The sequence below is a fragment of the Acinonyx jubatus genome, chromosome C1, assembly GCF_027475565.1.
Source record: "Acinonyx jubatus isolate Ajub_Pintada_27869175 chromosome C1, VMU_Ajub_asm_v1.0, whole genome shotgun sequence".
Lineage (NCBI taxonomy): Eukaryota > Metazoa > Chordata > Mammalia > Carnivora > Felidae > Acinonyx > Acinonyx jubatus.
The window spans coordinates 152,681,493-152,702,728 of NC_069381.1; the positions used below are offsets into that span (position 1 = coordinate 152,681,493).

Sequence of the window (21,236 nt, forward strand, 5' to 3'; positions counted from 1 at the left end):
TAATTGGAATTGTTTTTCTTACTGATTCTATTCTAAAATGTTTCTCAAGGGGGCGCCTGGGTGGCTCAGTCAGTTAACAGCTTCTGACTCCTGGTTTCAGCTCAAGGTCATGACCTCACAGATTGTGAGGTCAAGTCCCACATCAGGCAGGGCTCTGTACTAACAGTGTGGAGCCTGCTTGGAATTTTCTCTTACTCTCTCTCTGCCCCTCCCCTGCTCGCTCTTTCTGTTTCTCTCTCAAAAATAAATAAACTTAACATGTTTTAAAAAATGTTTCTCAAGTAGCTAGAACCAGTTCCAGAAATGCATTTAAAATTTTATAAAAAGTTTCTAAGAAGTCACTAAAATTACTTCTGATTCTCTTTCTTTCTGGTAGTAAAGGAAAATGAATAGTCAGGTTTGTTGTTGTTGTTTTGTTTTGACCTCACCACAGTGCTATATTTTATTTTATTTTTTTAATGTTTATTTATTTTGAGAGAGAGCAAAGGGGGAGGGGCAGAAAGAGAGAGAAAGAGAGAGCAAGAATTCCAAGCAGGCTCTGTGCCACCAGTGCAGAGCCAGATGCGGGGCTTGAACTCACAAACTGTGAGATCATGACCTGAACTGAAACAAAGAGGTGGACGCTTAACTGACTGAACTACCCAGGCACACCCCTACCTTCTTTCTTTCTTTCTTTCTTTTTTTTAATGTCATAGTGCTGTATTTTAAAGTGAGAGAGAGAGGAAGGGAGGTTGTGGGATCATGAGGGAGGTCCTCAGATGATGCTCCAGTCTCCCCATGCCTTCTCTACCATTCTACCCAAAGTAATGAAAGCCAGAATTTAATTATAAATCCACAGATGACCATTTCCAGGGATGCAGTTACTTCTTGTTGGAAGATTCACTGCAATTTTCTTTTAATTACATGGGCAGCCGTTGGTGTTGGAGAAGCAAACAATGGTATTCCAAAACCAAATAAATAGGTTTTATGGGCAAGACACAGTAATACAAACATAATTTTTTGAAAGGGAATTAAATAGATGAATGTAAAGCATTTGATGAGGTCAGCATTGCAACATTAGTTCAAAAGGATATTAAATCACAAAATTACTTTTTGTCACTTCATATAATATTATTCTTTCTCTGTTATATAACCATTCAAGCAAGTAATTTTTAAAAATTACTTTAGTCCTCTATGAATTTTCAGTTTTAAATCCTTTATTATTTAGGTCCCTGGCTTATTTTTGGTCTTTTTCCTTCTGCTAAAATGTAAGAGGGCATTACCAATATTTACTGAGGATGCCATCAGTATCATTTCTCATAACAACAAACCCTTTGTCTTTCACCAAATAAGCCAGGAGCCATCACATCCTTAATACTTTGTTTTCTTCCTTTCCTCTTTGACCACATCACCCTCCACCCTCTACTGGGCACCTCCCTCCTTGACTCTGTCCCCTATTCTCTTTGAAAGCAAGAACTTCATCTCGTTTCTTATTTTTTCCAAACCTACTACAGTGTTTTTGGTTGAATTAAAGTATTTTCTAAAGGTGCACAGATGGCATCTCCTAAGTACCAATGAATCAAAATTCCAGAATGAAATTCCACTAAGATTTATAGGCAGGATAAAACAACTTTTAAAATCTCATTAAACAGAACATCAGTTGACTCAAATCTTTACCACTGCTTCACAGATAGGCTTGTGCTGATCCTTGAGGAATTGTGGCATTGGAAAGTTCTCAGAGATCATCTAGACAAGGGTTCTTATTTTGGATAGAAGGAATGATGTCAGGAGGAGAGATAATGACTTGTCCAAGGTCACATAGCTAGTTTTATACCACAAAAGTCCATTCAAATTTTTTCCAGTCTCTAACTATGAAGGAGATTAATATTGAGTAGGTGCATCAGCACATAAGGAGCAAAATGGAAGTAAGTGGAGTATTTCTAGATATGCCACAATTGATTTTCACTCATGCTTTGACAGGGAGATGGATGTGATGGTGTGTATGATTGCAGTTACTGTTTAAGAAGGTGATGGACTAACCAACATTGGTTTTAGCAAAGGATAGAGAAAGTGACCGTCCTTCAGTCTAGCTCCACATGCTGATCTTAAATATTAACCACAAAATGCTCAAGCTCAAGGGCATGAGCACCAGATACTCAGTGTAACACTGACAGCTTTCAGGAATACAGGTCCAAAAAGAGGCCCAGGAAGTATCCAGGAAGCAAATGATCTTGAAGTTCTATAATTTCTTTGTAAAGCTAAAATGCAATCTAAAAATATTTTTCTGTTTCTTTAGTCTTTATATGGCCATTAACTTTTGTGTATTGAAACAAAATTTAATGTTTCACATGCTTGAGTTTTTATGCCTCTTTCTTTAAATACATAAGAGCTTCATAAAGCTTTGGCTCTTAAAACAAGATCAAAGTACATCCCAATATTTAAAGCATTATGTTTAGATCTATTGCCACAGTAGGATAAAAAGGGGAAAGAAATATCAATGTAAATAAAGAAATTACCTGAGCAATATAAAAACTAAGTTACTGTGTTGGGTTCTATTTTGTGCTTACATGTGCTCTTTCCCTTCCCTTAGATCAATTAAACATTTGCCTGACCTATTTCATATAGCAGTTTCCCCCCTTTGCCAAGGAAAGTTAGTTACAGCTAATGCTGAGAAAAATATGGTTGGTTACTTATTGAAACCACAATACCAGTTTGCCATTTTAATACATCACTTGTCCATGTATTGAAGAGCTTTAATTAGATTTTCTTTTATGAAGACGTCTTTCTTTACACTAAAAGAAATAGCTAATATTTATGAAGACAACTCTTTATTTACAAAATCAAACTGAACTTTGCCATAACTTAGCATAATCAAACATGTAGTTCCCCTTTCCCTGAAGGATTTTTACCAGCGTCTTTTTCCTTTCATGTTCAAAGGCCAAGAGCCATTGCCTTTACCATAAAAAGCTATCCATAATGTCTTCATATATCATTCGAATTAGGTGCTGCCATGTTTTTCTTGGAGATTAATATCTTTCCCATATCCCTAAGCAGTTCCAACCTTCAGAAATTCATTCACACACTCACACAAATCACATATGATTACATTTCTTCTTATCTTTTCTCTTGGGAAAAGTAAGAATTTCACTGTGGGCCAGATAATGGGCAAAGGTCAGTCAGAGCCCACTTCAGAGCTTCACACACTTTAGAAGAGACTGGTAAGTGACTTGGGGAGAAGGTGCAGGGAGGGCCGGGTGATCACCACATTTGGCCTACTCCCCCTCAATCTCCTTGGAAATGTTGCAGCCCGTGAAATGAGCTGTTAGTTCTAGGATTGCCTCTATTCCTGTTGGGTAGCTGAGCAACAGGATCTTAGCCACACCTTGGGGCTCGGATGTGGGACGGGTGCTGGGCAATGGCACTTCCTAGCTACGTGCAGTCTCCTATACCTGCTCATCTACAGTCAGATAAAAAACCGACTTCTCTACTCGCTAGGGGGGTGCTACAATCAGAGAACTACTTTGTTTCAATGCTTTCCATGGCCCTTGATAAATAAGGAGGCTCAGAGGCCAATACACTTGTTTCATGTTTCATGCAGTCTCTTTGAAAGTCTTTTACATTCTGGTTTTTGTCATTACATCAAAAAAAAAAAAATCTGTTCCTCTTTCCTGTGGGGAAGAGCAGGATCAACAAGCAGGAAAAGGCTCCTGTGGGTCTGCACTTCTTAAATGAACACGTGTGGGATGTGACTACCTTTCTGCCCCCGCCCCTTACTCTTTCTGCAACTAAGTAAATACAGAGTGTGAATCTTTCCATAACTTTAGCAACGATGAAACTCAGAAATCGTTTATGATGAAACTCAGAAATCGTTTATCTTACTTCACTTTGTAGTTGCTGTCCCACAAGACAGCATGACCTTTACCCACATCTTCATCAGCTCAGAGTCTCCTCTCTGGGGCATCACAACAGAGTTAACCTTTCCATAAACATCTATTGCTTTAAAATTTTGTACCTCTGATTTCATCAGGATCCTGGCAGGAAATAGATACACTCAAAAGGGGCTAAATGAAAATAATTTAACGGAGAAACATTTTACTATGTAGGTTAAGCTGGTTCACAAAGCACCCAGGAACTAGCAATTGGAGAGAACCAGTGCCACTCCTGGGTCTTAATGGATAAGAGAAGGAAACAGTGGCACCAGATCCCAGTGAGAGCTAGAGTTTTGGAAGACCCCAGGAAGGAGGTTTACCAAAGAAGAATGCAGTCGCTCGGGCTAGAAGGTGGAGTGTGGTGGGGACGGTCCTCTGGTTCCTGCTAATGCCTGCCTTGGGCTAAATCCCAAAGAACCCAGAAGACAAAGACTTCTGGATTATGTCTAACTATGGAAAGCAGCCTTTGGGGGCCAAAGGTCTTTCCCCTGACCCACCAATTATCCCACGACTCCTTTCTAGGACTTTGCATTCTTCATCTCCTGATAGGGAGGCCCGTCTTCCATGATGGCACCTTTTGCTGGGCTCTGGAAATGCTGTTGTCTCCAGGTGCACATTCAGGTCTCCCCACTGTTGCACGTCCCTGGCTGCCTCATTACCTGCTTTTGGTTTTCTTGAACCTACTCTGTGTAGAGTCCCTTCATTCACACTGTTCTGATGAAAACTTCCATTCCTTTGCAAACATCAATCATATGATTTGCTAGTTCTATCAGATGCGAAAGGCTGATGGGAAAGGGGAAAAAGTTGTGTATCTCATTTTATCTCTCAAAACACTTTTTTTCTCTTTGCTTAAAAAACAAGTACACTGAATTTAAACTATTTTACAGAAATGAATGCAGTCTTTATGATAAGAGATTCTGTTTGCCACCTTAACCCTTATCACAGCACCTAGTCTGTGGTAGGTATGCAGAAATAAATATAGTGCCATTCAAACATTGCTATTTTCAGATCAATTCTAATAACAATGTAAGAAGAATACTAATTAAATATGCCAAGAACTTAAATCTTCATGACAATCTCATGAAATAGATACCATTATCATTATCATGATTTTATGGATGAAGAAACTGGGACGCAGAATAGTTGAATAACTTGGCTAAGGTCACACAGTGAGGAGATGATTACACGTGGTTTTGACCAACACTCTGTCCTCAAAGCACCCAACCTTAGCATAAGTTCATACTGTCTTGTTATGCATGAAACTCTCGGCAATATCACATTATGAAAATCAAGATGGTAAGTCTCTGGGATCCAAGTTCAAAGGCGAACAAACGGGAGACGACACACCTGCTCCTCACTGAGCTGGACGACATCATACTTGCTCACACAGACTGTGATAGAGGGAAGGCATTTCTACAGCTGGCCAACCCAAGATAGTTTTTAGGTGTATGGTGGATCCACAGCCTGGATTTCTATGAAACGTGTTGAGGAGTGTCATGTGGCAGGGTGGGAGGGTGGCAGATGGCAAGTTTTCCTTCTCACTTGTTTTAGATTCTTCAATCTTCCAGAGAATGTGAAAGAGTATAACTATATTCAGAAATACTCTCAACAAGTCAACAAATAAACTAACCACATGAGGGGTGGAGTGGAGAGGCTTGCCTCAATCTGGCGATGCTTTAGTTTCCAGAAGCCCACATTTGTTAAACATGGAGAGTCTCAAAAAGCAGAACTGCTGATCATGAACATTTGACACTAAGATTGCTTTGGCAAAGCATCATGTTGCCAACCTCATACTCAATGAGGGCTCTTTTTCTCAGCTCATTTTCTAAAAACAAGTGCTTTCTGGCTCTGCTTCATATTTGTGAAGACACAAACCACACAAAAACATGATATTCTAAATTTTGAAGCCCCTTTTCTCAAAGTGTGGCAGGGGGCTTGCTGCAGGGGCATTTCTTGGAAGCTTGTGGAAATGCAGAGTCCTGGGCTTTCCTCTTCTTTGTTAAAGCAGAATGTTAATTTTTTTTAACGTTTATTCATTTTTGAGAGACTGAGAGAACAGAGTGTGAGTGGGGGAGGGGCAGAGAGAGAGGGAGACAGAATCCGAAGCAGGCTCCAGGCTCTGAGCTGTCAGCACAGAGCCTGACGTGTGGCTCAAACTCACAGACTGCAAGATCATGACCTGAGCTGAAGTCAGGCATTCAACCAACTGAGCCATCCAGGCGCCCCAAAGCAGAATTCTAAAGCAGAATTTAAAGCATTTTAACAAGACTCTCTGGTGATTTCTGTACACATTAAAGTTTGAGAATCACTTTTGAAGAGAGTACTGTTGGCAGTTATGTTCACAGAGGCTCAGCTCCTAAGCCGGCCCTCTTCCCTCTGCACCCAGAATGTGTGAATCAGCCACTGTCCTTTTTACTGTCCCCTAAGCATGCCCACTTGTCTTTGGAAGGCATGCTTGTAACAACTGAGTCAGGTATCCCTTCCCCTCTTCTACCAAGAAAACTCCTAACCTACTCTTCAAGTAACATTTTGCATGTCACTTGACCTCTGTGTCCCTTTAAATCAAAACTAACCTTCCCGTTTCTCTTCCCCCAGGCCCATTCTGCAGAGGCAGTCACAGCTAACAATTTTTTTTGAATCTTTTCTGAAATTTCTTATGTATATCCAAGCATCTGAAATAGATGTTTTATATCTTTTTTTCCCAGAAACAACATCACGCTATTTGTTGATGTATATCTTGTTTGATTTACATAATTTATCTCAAAATTTTTTCCTTGTTATTATGGAAAGAGTACTGTGGTATGCATATCGAGGGATACACCAAAAATCTATTTAACCAGTCTTCAAATGTTAAGCTCCTAGGTTCTTTCTAGTTTTTTGGTTTCTCTTGTTTTGCTTTGTGGTTGTTTTAAACAATGCTGGTGTCAGCATCACTTTTCAAACATTTTCCCCACTTGGACAAGTTTTTCTGTGGGATATCGTCTTAGGAAATGGCTCTGCTGAGTGGAAGGGCATGGGTCTTTTAACTTTGGTAGATATTGCCTGACTTCCCACCTTTTCACATTCCAGCAACAGTGTAAGATATCTGTTGCCCACACCTCTGCCATCATCAGGAATTAGCAAGCTTTTTTCTTTGTTAACCGGGAAGTGAAATCTAGGCCAAGTCTTGACTTCCCCTGGGGGTTTCCCAAAGGAGTTTATTAGGAGAAGCACAGACGTATGGACAAGAGAGAGAAGGTGCATTCTAAGAAGAGGAGATACCATGTACAGACAGGTGTAAGGTTGGGTCTGTGGAAGCAGCTAGTTTGGAGAGGTTGGCCAGGTGCCAGATAACCCAGGTCCCGGCACACCCATTCCAGAAGGAAAGACGGAACCACGTTCACAAGAAAACCAGGAGAAGATGACGTTGAGAAACTGAAGCCAAATATTGTCCTTTTGTTTTCACCAATTTGAGGGAGCCATTTATTTGCTATAAGGCTACTGACAATACTAATGGCATCCTCATAATTGGCTTATTTGCTCCTAAAACCACTTCAGACAAGGTGCATGTGTGTGAGAGGTTGACTAATTGTCAGGAGGACGTATTTTGTAAATCTGGAGACCAAAATATTTCTTCTGATGTCCTGATTTTGCTGACAGATAAAAAGTTTTCTCTAACGTTTTCACTAGAAACTGCACATTTGAAACCAAAACACTCTTTCTATCACTGCCATGTTCCCTTCTCCCAATCTCAGATAATCACAATGATATTCTTTAGGAAATTTCATATGGAAGATTGATACCTGTACTATTTTTCTTTGCACTCCAAAATGAGAGAATCCCAAAAGAACACTGATAACTCTTCTAGATATCCTATTTCACAATTTCACTTAGTGGGCATAAAAATTAAGTATAATGTCACTTTATCAGAGAACTATAATTTCATTTAAAAAATAAAAATGATGAGGTTTTTGCAAACCAGCTTATTTAACAGACAAATTCCGGATTCTGAGACATATGTGACTAATGATGCATTTCAGGATAAATTATTAAAACAGTAACATTAAGAGTGACTTATTTTCCTTTAAATTCAGTGGACACATGAAACAGGTCTATTACACCAAATCATCTTGGATCTAGTTGATATGCGGATGACTACATCCCAGAGTTAATCTCATTTACAAAGAATGTTAGAATTAGAAAAAAATCTGAGGAATTACTTAATTTAGTCTCTCGGTTGTCAAAGAATTTACCTTGACTTGGTAGAAATTTGGTTTTTTGTTTAGGTCCAAATTGTTTTTCAAGATAAATTAAATCAAGTGTAATTTCAAATTTCTTTTCCACTGAACATATTTTTCCTCTTAATAGTTGTTTCTTCTACTCTGAAGAAAAAGTTTCTACACTTATGAGGCTTTTCAAATCTCTCAAAGGATTATTTACCCTGATAATATATATATATTTTAAGAACAGGGGCTGACATTTAAAATATATATATATAAAAATGCTGTACATATGGCTGGCTAGTTATCTTAGGGGCATTTTTTAAAGTATCTTTAGGGGCAAGGGAAGAGTAGGTAATTGCCCATTTGTGGCTAGCCTTGTCCCACCTCTTCACCAGTTCTTGACTCAGTTCTTTGAACATCAGTCCTTGAATCCAGCAACTTTGAGTCCCAGAGTCTGTACTTATATTAATGTCTAGTTGTTCAAAGGAGATTTAGAGGACTCCTTGCAACAGCCTGATACATTTGGGAGTGTTTAATGCCAAATATCATAAAGTATTCTTTTCTGAACGCTTTTAATATGTGAAAGACCCTGCTTAATATGCATTATCCCTTCTAAATTCTTACCAGGGGGTAGGATGGTTCTCACTTGGGAGCTGAAGAAACAGATTTTCAGAGAGCTTAAATAAATTGCCTGTCATCATAAAGCTAATAAGTGGTAAGGAAGGGGATGGATTGGCAACTTGCATCCCTAACTGTACTGAGATAGGATGTAGGTTGAACATTTCCACTCTCAACAGAGGACTGTAATATTGAGCTGAGTCACAGCTGCAAAAAAAAAAAATATGGCATTCACATATACTACGAAGTTATTTGGAATTTACTGTATTTAATATGTGTTTAAGTTATCTTCTATTATTGAATACATTTTTTTCTGAATATTCGAAAATGGTATACATGTGGTGGCTACATTTATAGTGGTGAGCGTTTAGTACTATGTGGAATTGTTGAATCACTATGTTGTACACCTGAAACTAATAGAACATGCTAGGTCAACTTCACAAATAAAAATAAAATAAAATGGAATAAAAGATCTTTCAAGTTCTTTTTGGGTATTTACTTTAAGATCAGATAAAGTTGGAATTGCCTGTGTGATTCTGTTGTTGGGAAACTAGTATTTTAAGGGAACAATTTATACTTGATGTAGGAAATAATTTTTCACTTTGTCAGTCTGAGAAATCTCTATATCAAACCCAAAAGATCTTCTTAAGGTAAATAAAGAAAGCATGAATGATTGAGTTGTAAAGAGCTCCAAATACACTACAGTCTTACGTGAACCTACCTCTGCTTTTGGAAGGAAGACTTTCTCTTTTAGATCTCATTTGCAAGTTCCTATTTAACTGGCTGGGGCGAATAGTGTTATGTAAAGTATGAAATATAAAGGAACTAGATAGCAATGATAATTATTCAATATCCACTCACCAAATATTTAGTGAGACTCAGTATATGCTCAGTGCTCTGCCATATACAGAGGCACAGCAGTGAGAAGAGATGGTCTGTTGTTATAGCTCCACTTTTTCTCATGAAGACCGAGCAGATGGCTGGGTCAGTGCAGTAACTCTGCTAAAACTCAAGTTTAGGTTAAATTGAATTCAATGTCATCTCTTAAAAAGGGGAATAATCTCATCCTTTTGGAGATTTTGAGAGCATTAAGTGACATAATAAATGTTACCATTGCTTGTATAATAAATGGTGTGTTGAGAGGAGCATGGGTGGCTCAGTTGGTTAAGTGTCTGACATCGGCTCGGGCCATGATCTCACAGTTTGTGGGTTCGAGCCCCGCATTGGGCTCTGTGCTGACAGCTCAGAGGCTGGAGCCTGCTTCGGATTGTGTCTCCCTCTTTCTCTGCCCCTGCCTCACTCGTGCTCTGTCTCTCTGTCTCAAAAATAAACATTTAATTAAATTAAAAAAAATTAATGATGTGTTGAAGTCATTCCATAAGTACTTTAGTAATACATATAAAAATAATTAATTAAGCGTATTTACAAATAAATGTATGATAAGTCCGGGAAAATGTATTAATCCTAGCAACTAAAGCAAAGAATTGGTAACACATATCAGCCATTATGCTCTCTGAATTACTCTAGAGGAGAAAGACTCTTGAAATAAGTCTTTATCAAAAAACACTTAGAAGTTATATTCACCAGTGTGTTCAAATTACATACACTATTGAGTCTTGCTGTACGGAAGAGTGGGAACAGAAGTAGATTTGGCATCTGAAGATCTTGAGTTTTATTTTCTTATCTGTAAAATGATAATGGTGGTGGGACCTACCTTATAGGGTTGCTGTGGGTTTCAGAAAGGATTATGTCTATAAAATTACATGGAAATACAAATGTAATCATTCAAATATAAGCTATTATTTTTGATTAATTAACATATAGCTACCTGATACATTTTTTATATCCAGGTTTTAGATTAAGTCCCTTAATTCACAAATATCCTAGGACACAACCTGAATTTATAGTATAGTGTCCTGAAAAGACTTTCTAACACTTGGGAAAAAATACGTGTTTATGCATGCGTGTGTGTGTGTGTGCGTGTGTGCATGTGTGTGTGTGTGTGTGTGTGTGTGGTGTGGTGTGGCTTACCTGTTTTTACCATGCATATCAATTTCAGAAAGTGTCTGGACTGAATGGCTGAACTGTTTGAGGCAGATATAATTTAAAATTCTGAGACTCTAGCATGCAAATGTGTAATCTGAAGGGCCAAGAGCTATTACTCAGTATGACTTTTAAAGACATATAAATGAAGTTAAGTTTCTGTGCCAGCCCCATGATTTTATGATTTTATGCTTATGTAATGTGACCCCAACTGCCTTCCATGAAGGGAAGATGGTTCTAAACTAGAAACCCTTGATCTTCTAAGCTCTTTGATGAGTCTGGGATTTAAATCTGGAATAAGAGCTGCAGAAAGTTGAACTGCTGTGGACACTAGAAGAATGTGGAGATTTCAGAACATCTTGTGGGAAGGGGATGAGGCGTAGAGATGGGAGAGAAAGAGGAGAAATGAGGGGAAGAAACCAAATCCGTATTGAAATCTATCAAACCCAAAGATGTTTGGTATAGAAAAATCTCTGGTAGAAACTCGTGACAAAAAGAATCTAGGTCACTTTTTAAGCATGATGAGGTAGCATACATGGAACCAGGACCCCAGGACACAGAGGGTGATGCTAGATTTTAAGTCCCTGAGAAGTTGAAGAAGAGTTTGGGACTTTCACACACTGTGGATCAGTAGGTATTTGAGCAAACTATACCTGGATTTTCAAGAGGGCAAAGAGGCCTCAGCTGACACATGGGTTACACAATAGAGACATATATACCTATTTATTTTATTAAGTTTGAACCTGCCTGTTTCCAAAAGGAGAAATAATGCACTTATTGTACTACTTAGTATAATAGAACTTTACATGGGGGAGCTGACCTAGGCCAATGATTCTCAAACGTGGGGAGGGGATGGGGTGAGAAGGAGGAGGTGGGAGGGGCAATTCTTTCCCCAGAGGAAATGTGTTGATATCTAGAAAAGAATTTTTTTTTTGAGTGACAGAGAGAGCATGCACAAGCAGGGAAGGGGGTAGAGAGAAAGAGGGGTGGAAGAAGAGAGAGAGAATCCCAAGCTGGCTCCACACTCAGTACAGACCCTGATGTGGGGATCAATCCCACAACCTTGGGATCATGACCTGAGCCAAAATCAATAGTTGAATGCTCAATTGACTGAGCCACCAAGGAGCCCATAGAAATATTTTTGATTGTCACAGTTAAGGGTTGCCGGTGATACCTTGTGGGCAGAGGACAGGGATGTTGTGCCATACTATATGATGTACAGAACAGACCCCACAACAAAGACTATCTGACCCCAACGTCAGTTGTGTGGAGCTGAGAAGCCCTGACGTGTGCCAACCTAATATTCTACAAATGAAAGATTGAACATCAGAGAGGGTCAGTGACAGGTGCCAAGTCACACAGTGAGCAAGAAGGACCTGCTTCCTGAAGAGACAGAGGAGATAGGTCCTTCACTGTTTTCCCACCACACCGTGTAACTTCTAAAAGCTAAAAATGGAATTGCTGGAAAATTAAGCTTCTTACGGACAAATTTAGGCTGAAGATGTACTAAATACTTGCATAAATTCTTAAAACAGATACCACTTACCTTGAGAAATCTGGGCCGCCAGAAAAATAGAGAATTCAATTCTGTAATATACATTCGGCTGTTGGTAGTAAAAACTATTTTCATGATATTTAACCAAAGTACTGCCCAGCATCGTGGTTCTCAAACTTCAGCATCCTTCACAGTCACCCGGAGGGCTGCGGCCCCCCCTCCCTGAGACTCTGCATTTCTAACAAGCTCCCACGTATGCCTGTGCTGCTGCTGCTCAGAAGACTGCACTTTGAGAACCGCTGGCCCAGCATTCGGTAGGTCCTCAATCAAGGTTGGCTTAATACTGTAGGTATTTAAAAATATAATCTCACTAAAAATATGATCTCATTTTGGCACAGATTAATGAATAACGCTAATTCACACTTAGAGGAAAATAATCTATAGATGGCAGAACCAAAACTAACTTTAGACCTCATTTAACTCATCTCTTCTACTTTAGAAATGAAGAAATTAATATAAATTATTTAAGCTTCATTAACAGAAAAAGGAATCTGTTAGAAAATAGCCAATAAAAGCAGTCTTAAATAAAAATCATTCATAGACGTCTGAATGCTGGCAGTGTTATCTTAAAGATATATGAACTCAACGATTGTAAGTATGACTAAATATGCATGCGTTATTCTTAACGTTTTGTTTGTGAGGAATATTCTAAGCACCAAACTTGAGTAAAACCTGGTCTGATGGGGTTCTTACGCCAAGCTAAGTCTATGGGGAAAATGCCTATTGACATCAGTAATATAAAATCAGGCCCTGAGGGACCATAACTGTCTCTTCAAATTATTTGGGAAAACATGTCCATGTTTAATCAATCAAATATAGCATAAAATGATAAGCAACATAATCCCATCTTAGAGCATCAATGTGCTACTGTTAATCATGATTAATGAAGTGAAAGGTGCCCTGAAGGAAATTCATTTTGGTAACATTCATTTTCATTCCTTTAATTCAAGAAAATTAATGCCAGAAATTTCAGATACTTAAAAACTACCTGTTTGCCTAGTGACTGTGCTGTCATTAACCCACCCCATGCCAGTCCTCGCTTAACGGACGCTGAAGATTCAGGTTCTCATTTACCTCTTTAACATCATGAGACACTTTACACAGCCTTTATTTTCCTAACTCATGACATCCTGTCCAAGACACTGAACTTCTCTTGCCAAGGGCATACAGGAAGCCAAATCTTCTCAAATGTGCCGTGTCTGTCTTCAACATTTTAAACACACACCTATCTTTTAAATTAGGTGCCATCTGTTATATCGTGACCTCGGGTTGAATCTTATTAAAATTCCTTGCCAATATCACTTCGCTGCTGCAGTCTTCCCCTGCCACTTCTCCGGGCTTTTCTGCAGCATTCAATAAGAGCCTGTTATTTTAACTAATTCCCATAGCAGGACACAGTGTGAGAGTCTCAAACAGAATCAACGCTATACGGTTTCTAATTTTACTCATAGAGTGAATAACTTTCCACGTCAAACCTGGGATCATGCCTCCAAGTCCCCGAGACACAGCGCAGCTTGAATCAGGGAAGCTAACCCAACATCATTCAGTGCTAGTATCAAATGGCGCTTTTACTGCAGGATTCACCTTGGAACTAAGTAGACAGGATTTATTATTTGTTGAAGTCACATAACTGCCCGGTTCTGCAGGCTTCCTTCTTATATTATCACAAACAATCGCAGCCGAAGACAAACACAGGAAAACATAGAGCTTATTTACAAGGGAAGCAAATTTGCCATCAGACAAGGGCAACATAACAGCCGAGAACTGCAGTAAATCTCTTAGAGCTAATAGCGCTCTCCTGTAACACCTCCCAGCAAATGGATTGTACTCAGAGTTTAAACAGCCAAATCAACATTCATTCCTCGATGGCTAGAGATGATGCTTCATAAGCAAATCCTAATTTATGATTCATTTGCTCTTTAAGGGTCTCAAAGCTAGGATTGCTTCAAGACTTCCTATGCTCATTCAAGCATGCTGACAAAACTGGCATCCCTTAGTAATTTCTCTCTGCACCTCTCAGCATGGCTGACAGGCATCTGCCAACACTATAGCATATAAACCACTGAATCATGCAAAAATATTTACCCCCAAAAGATGTAGTAAAAGCTCAGCTTCCTCCAGCTTCCATAGCCCCTGAAGTGTTAATCTGAAAGAACAGTTCCATGAGTTTTCACAGGCCAGCAGTCTGTCTCCTACACTTGACCTAGACAGCCTTACATAACGAAGCGTCGGGGCTGGGGAGCTCGCTGAATGTCATCACCAGCAAGAGTAAGAAGTATTGGCAGCAGCAGGCAGGCGGGCAGGCTGGGAGTTTGCATGGGAATCATGAAATCTTGTCTTTCTCTTTTGAAATGTTTTGGAAGGAGAGTTAAGAATAGCTCCGAAACTGGTCTTGTTGTTTTTGTGGGAAGAATGACCAGAAGCATAAAAGCTGCATTTTCCAGTGAGTGCAAGACACCTCTTTTGGTGTTTGCAATAAACCTAACAGAACGAACTGCTATCTGTAAAGTACTGTGCCATGACACCTAAAATGAAGGGAATGGGAAAGCAAAGTAATGGCTCAAAGGCTGCTACCGAGAGCTTTTGTCTACCTTTAACTCATTGTGGTGAGTATAGGGGAATATGTGTATATATCACAGGAGTAAGAGTTGGAGGTTGGAGGTTTGTAGGATAACTAAAAGATTTGTAAGGAGTGTTTATGTTCCTTGAAGATAGTTTTGCAAGCAAGACAATGGCACCTTTAATCTTGTTTTATCAAATTCAGAAGGGGGTGGGTTAAATTGGTTGTGCTTAATGCATTTCAATTTCAGGTATTTTCATGAAAGTAATAGGAAAATCAGGTACCTCTCTGTGGTCGTTTGCAGATAACTGTCAGATGTGTTAATTACTTCCATTGTTGATACTAAGAAGATAGGAATTTCAGCATTCAGGTTTTGTATACAATGAATCTTTTTTTAGACTTTGTAAGCGATTTCTCAGAATGGGGCAAGATCACTGCTTTTAAGTAAGCTGTGTTAGGCTCACTCCTAGATATCTGGAGGATACTTTTAAGCAGCAAATTAAAAACAATGTACTCTCCATCTAATTTTCATTCAATTATCTCAAGCGTGTGCAATACAAGTTACGTTTTTGAGAGCAAGAAATAATAAAACCAGTCTTATATTCTGATCCTGAGTACAATGATATGATACTATTAATATAAGATGATAGTATATTGTTTAATTGTATATAAAATTGTGGTTTGATATGGGATATGGGCTAAGATATAATTTCCGAGGCAACAGAAATAGAGAAGCCATGCATCATTTAAAAATAATATTAATGTGCTGCTTTTAGCTGGGAAACTTATCTGCTAATGGATCACACTGAGAATAGAGCAGGGAAATAAGAGAATTTTAGGTCTACGAAACAACACAGTGATCTAATTCCACCCCATGATTTAACCCTTAAGGACACTGAGATAGAAGTTAAATGATGTGCTTAAGGTGGCTCAGAAGAAGAGGTGAGTGGAAAGTGGTTTTCCTGATCCTCACTGGTATTTTGTCTACCATATTATAGCGAATAATTGTCCTTTAGTACTGGTGTAAAGGCCTGATGTAAAATGATTTTTTTAATTATAGAAATGACAGAAAACAAAGTGGAGTAGCACTAAATACCTGCTTTATAGATAGCAGTAGTCTGATTTTAGAAAAATCAATCCCCTCAGTGGATGGAATGAGAAATTTTATTCAATTATTTCTCACAAGTGTAATGAACATATTAAAACAACATTTAATTAAATTTTCAAATTATGAAATAGTATTCTGAACATTTGGCAATGGACACTACATTGGTAGTGCAGATCTTTTTATTTTGTTAATGTCGATCGTGAAGCTAGACTTAGCTCTCTTTTGGAGAGCTAATGTACATGAAATAAACAACCCATAGAAAGCAAAGAATTGGAAAATAGAATGTTTTAAAAAATAATTTGTCTTCTTACTTTCAAGTACAATGAGCTCTTATAGTCAGGCAGGTTTTTTTTTTTTTTTTTCATCCTTGCATCCCTGACCCCAGCATGGTGCTTCCTGGAAACCTCAATAAATGTTTACTAAATGAATAAATGGAAGGGTGAAATGCATTCATGATGATCCATATGTGAGAGTTGCATATGTTACTGCCAGGTAGAGTCCCTTGGAGTCATTTTAAAGAATGTATAAAAATGATTCATGAGTATACCAGCTTAACAGTCACCAAAGTAAACAAATGCTTCTGAAATACTTGTTTGGAAACTGTTCTTATTAAAAAAAAAATAGCATTCCCCTTACAATCTAATTGGATCAGCCTGGTATAGGTTTGACAGCTCCTAAGAGATAATTCAACTTTCACCAGGTTAACCAAATAGAGGAATTTTCTCAAGTGACATTAAGTTAAGTGACCTTAAGGTGAGACTTCACAGTCCTGGGAAAACCCATGGTCTTCCTTCCTCTTAACCATCCTTAGCATGTGGACTTCATCCTCTGATTTGTCACCTTGTGGTCTCAAAATGGCTGCCACTGCTCCAGCATCCAGGGAGTATTCCAGCCAGGAGGACAGGAAATGCAAAGGGCAAAAGGCAAACTCCAGCTGAATCAGCTCTTTCTCCAAGAGATTTCCCTATTGCCTAGAGATTGTGGCTTATGTCTTATGGGTCATAACTGTGAGAAATGGCACCCTTCCTGGTGAGGAGTCTGGAATAATTGTTTTTAGCTGAGTGCATTCCTCTCCCAATAGAGCTGGGGTTCTGTTCTTAAGGCAAATGAGGTTGCTTTCCCAGTATCCATTCTCCCTTAGCATATACTTTGGTAATTCTGGTAAAATTCTAAAGCATTCAGCATGATCATTTAGTCTAAGTTGATTTATCTTCCAGAAGAAGCAAAAAGTTTCTCATTTTATGTCTAGATGTACAGAAAAAAATTATCCTACTTTTGCAATAGAACATTACTTGGGTAGCAATGGGTTTATAATTACACTAAGGTCAAATGGATGCAAAGAGAAAGCTGCAGATAAACTTTTCAGAATGAAAAAAGAAAATAATTCCTTGTGACATTTCACCCCATATTCACCCCACAAATAAGGTTGTCTGAAGTAGTTTCTTTCTGAAAAGATTCTGGCTATAGAAGAATAAATGGGCACTGGATTGAAATTTCTGCATTTATTAAGTAAAATGGTGTCTCACTAATTTGGAATAGAGGCTTTTACTTTGTTTTTGTTTTTGTTTTTTTTTCAGTTCTGCCTATTGTCTTGCTGGAATTAGCTAGGCTGAAAAGCATGTGACTCTTCCTGCTGGGCCATGAAAGGGATGTTCCAATTAGGTCACAAAAAATGATTCTCTGAACCAGAAGCTGTTCTTTATATCGGGACAAGGAATAATACTGACATCTTTAAAAGGACCTGAAACAAGATGGCCCCTCGAACAAAAAATTTCACTTGAAACTTACAGAAAATTCCTGGGCAGATTGAATTAGAAACTCTCTGATTTTAGGGAGGAAATGATGGCATTCTTTTTTTTTTAATGTTTATTTATTTTGAGGGGGAGAGAGAGACTAACTGTGAGCAGGGGAGGCACAGAGAGAGAGGGAGACACAGAATTGGAAGCAGGTTCCAGGCTCTGAGCTGTCAGCACAGAGCCTGTCGTGGGGCTCGAACTCATGAACCATGAGATCATGACCTGGGCCAGAGTTGGACACTTAACTGAATGAGCCACCCAGTCAAACCAAAATGATGGCATTCTTGGTTTCTATTAAACTCAACTTTTATATGGGAGATAGCTGACTTCTGAACCCAAGTCACAATCACCTTGAAATAACCTATTCAGAAAAAAATGGAATACTGCTGTAGCCTCTACTATACTGAAAAGCCACATGGAACATCGTGTTCATTTCACTCTCTTAACAGGTGTAAATAGAGGAAATTCTTTGCAGAAAAGCAGACTATATCTAGCCTAACTGAAGATGGCAAATTAAAGTATATTTAGTACCTGGCAGGTATGAGTTTCACAAGTCACAAACTCAGGGGAGAGCAAAAGCGCAAATATCTTCATTTTCTTATAAATTAATTTCTAATGTCCCATTTTCTAATGGTAGAAAATTTAATCGTTTCTAGGTCAGCTCAATTGCTTTAGTACTTTTTCAGTTATCTCGGGTTTAGCTTAGTGAGATTTTTGTCTTTGCCCTTCATATTAATTAGACTAACCCTAGCCTCAGCAACAATATACCTTCAAGTCTTGGTGGCTTAGCACAATTAGATTGTATTTCTTACTCATGAAAAGTTCTGTGTGGTTGTTCCTAGTTGGCAGGTGGCCTTCCATGTGATCATTTATGGATCCTGGATCCTTCTGTTTTGTGGCTCCTCTTGCCTCTAGGTACTTAAGTCAGCCAACAGATGGAAAAAGACATTGTGAGAATTATACCTACCTCTTCAGCCCAGAAATGACACACATGACTGGCATTTATTTATTTATTTATTTATTTACAATATTTATTTATTTTTGAGAGAGAGGGGGAGTGAGAGAGAGAGGGAGGGGCAGAAAGAGAGGGATACAGAATCTGAAACAGGCTTCAAACTGTCAGTGCAAAGCCCAATGTGGGGCTTGAACTCACGAACGGTGAGATCATGACCTGAGCTAAGTTGGATACTCAACTGACTGGGCCACCCAGGTGCCCCCCGACTGCCTTATACTCAAATGGTGAGAAATGGTCATGTAGCTCCACCTAGATGCAATGGAAGGCTGAGAAACATTGTCCCTAGCTGGGCAGCCACTTCTCAAAAGCAAGCATAAGTTTTGTGGTCACCAAGCTACCTCTGTCTACCTTTCATCTCTGCAGTTAATCATGTAAATAATATATCATCTCTGGCCAATTATTATGTTTTGGGATCAGAGAACTGAGGATTGAATGGGTAGGAGGAGAGGATAGCTCTCCTGTGTTAATGACTGATCATATTTTGCACCTGAAAATGGGATCACATCCTTTTTTGCCTATCCAGAGATCAGAGAAACTTTAGTATAGATTTTCAAATTCTTACATTGTAGCACCTGGAATTCAGGTCCATGATTTTACAATACCCCACATTACAGCAGTTCCACATGCCATGAGAAACATGGCTGATCTATATGAACCTTGAAAGGTTGGTTTCTGAACTCATTCTGATCATATCATCCAGCAAATGCTTGGATATCACTTGGGTATTTCAGGCAGGATGGAGGAAGGCACAGGAAGAAAGGAGTTGAACCTTTTTATCAAAAAAGCAACATTTTCAGAAACTCTTCAGCAGACTTCCTCCTGGGTCTCATTGGCCAGAATTGTAAAATGCCCACTCATAGGAATAAGGGAGGAGGCTGGGAGAAATAGCTTTCAAGTTGGACCAGTGGATGTTTCAAACAAAATTGGGGTTCTCTTCATAAGGAAAAAGGGGGAAGGGAATAACAATTGTCTGTCTCAACATTAACAGGCCAACTAATCGGCTTGTTTACATTTCCCAGAGGGCTTAGTGTCAGTGGTGTGTGTGCATGAGAGAGACAGGTTGATTGATACTGTGGTGTTGAGGATCAACCCCTAGGCAATCCAGAGACTGTTTTCATTTAAAATGGTTCTGCAACTTAGTGGCTAATGAACCAGGATGTTTGTAGATTGATCATTTTGCCTTTCCATATTTTTCAGTCTTGGATTCTCTTCTGAACTTGCTAGGGCATATTCAAAGTAGGTGTTCTATTTAAACTGGGAAGAAGCAACCTTTAAAAAAAGCTCTCTCTTCTCCTTCCCAGCTGCCTCTCTTCATTAAAGACACACACACACACACACACACACACACTCCAGAATTTCTAAGTTTTTGAGTAAAAAGGAGAATCATCTAGTTCAGAGTATGTGTGTAGATGGGAGGATGAGAAAAGATGGGTGCCTGGAAGGAAGGAGGGGCCAAGTGTTCAGTAAGTTGTGCTTTTGGGTGTTTCCTTTTTTTCCAAGTTGGTTTCCCCCAAGTTGAGTCTAAGAATGTGCAAACCTTGTTCATTGTCCAATGCGTTAGATTATTTCTAATATAGCCCTAAAGGGCTGGCACCACTGCTCTGTCTTCTCTTTTCCAGGACCCCCATATTCTATTTCTCATCAGTCTCCACCGTAAAGGCATAGTAAAGCCATACTCAGGAATTCCCTTCTAGATCTATGAACAATTAGACCAATTCAAAAGAAACAGTGGCGCCTGGGTGGCTCAGTTGGTTAAGCGTCTGACTTTGGCTCGGGTCATGATCTCACAGTCTGTCCCCACGTCAGGCTCTGTGCTGATAGCTCAGAGCCTGGAGCCTGCTTTGGATTCTGTGTTTCTGTCGCTCTCTGCCTTTCACCTGCTCACACTCTGTCTCTCTCTCAAAAATAAATAACTTTAAAAAAAATTAAAAAAGAAAAAAGAAACAATTTACTTCCCACCCACTTATTTGGCCAACGTTCCAGTCTCCTTGAATTGCTTGCAGATATGAGCAACCTTCATACTATCTCCTGCCTCTGTGAATTCATGAAGACTGTTCTCTCCATTGGGATCACTCATCTCCGGTCACCCCAACAACCTCTGCCTTTGCCATCCCATCCTCATTCCTTCCCTGTCATTAGTGAAACCTGTTAGGTTTAGGTTTAAGGTTTTGTTTTTGTTTTTGTTTTTTGTTTTTAATAGCATTTCCTGATCCCTTCACCCCCCCCCCCCCCCCCACTCAAATGGGAATTATTTTTGCTTGTTGAGATGTTACCATGACTCAGAAAGCCCTGGTCTTAAACTTTCTTAAACATATTTGCTTTTATACCATCTTCCTCAAATAACTGGTTAACTATTTAAAAACCAAGACCGTGTTTTATTCATCTTTGAATTTCTCACACCTAAAATGGAGACTGTTTGGGACACAGTATG

General features: G+C 39.0%; 1 protein-coding gene and 1 long non-coding RNA gene across 6 annotated transcripts in view; one reads left to right on the forward strand and one right to left on the reverse strand.

The window, feature by feature from the left end:
• LOC106982887 (sodium channel protein type 1 subunit alpha) overlaps positions 1–14,591 on the reverse strand; it is a 147,555-nt gene extending 132,964 nt beyond the window's left edge. The window contains exon 1 of the mRNA XM_053215218.1: positions 14,412–14,591. The gene's annotated coding sequence lies outside the window, so the exon portion shown is untranslated. The remainder of the gene's footprint in view (positions 1–14,411) is intronic.
• LOC113598200 (uncharacterized) overlaps positions 14,579–21,236 on the forward strand; it is a 117,146-nt gene continuing 110,488 nt past the window's right edge. For all 5 annotated transcript variants that reach the window (XR_008295408.1, XR_008295406.1, XR_003418827.2 and 2 more), the window contains exon 1: positions 14,579–14,932. This is a non-coding gene — a long non-coding RNA (uncharacterized LOC113598200). The remainder of the gene's footprint in view (positions 14,933–21,236) is intronic.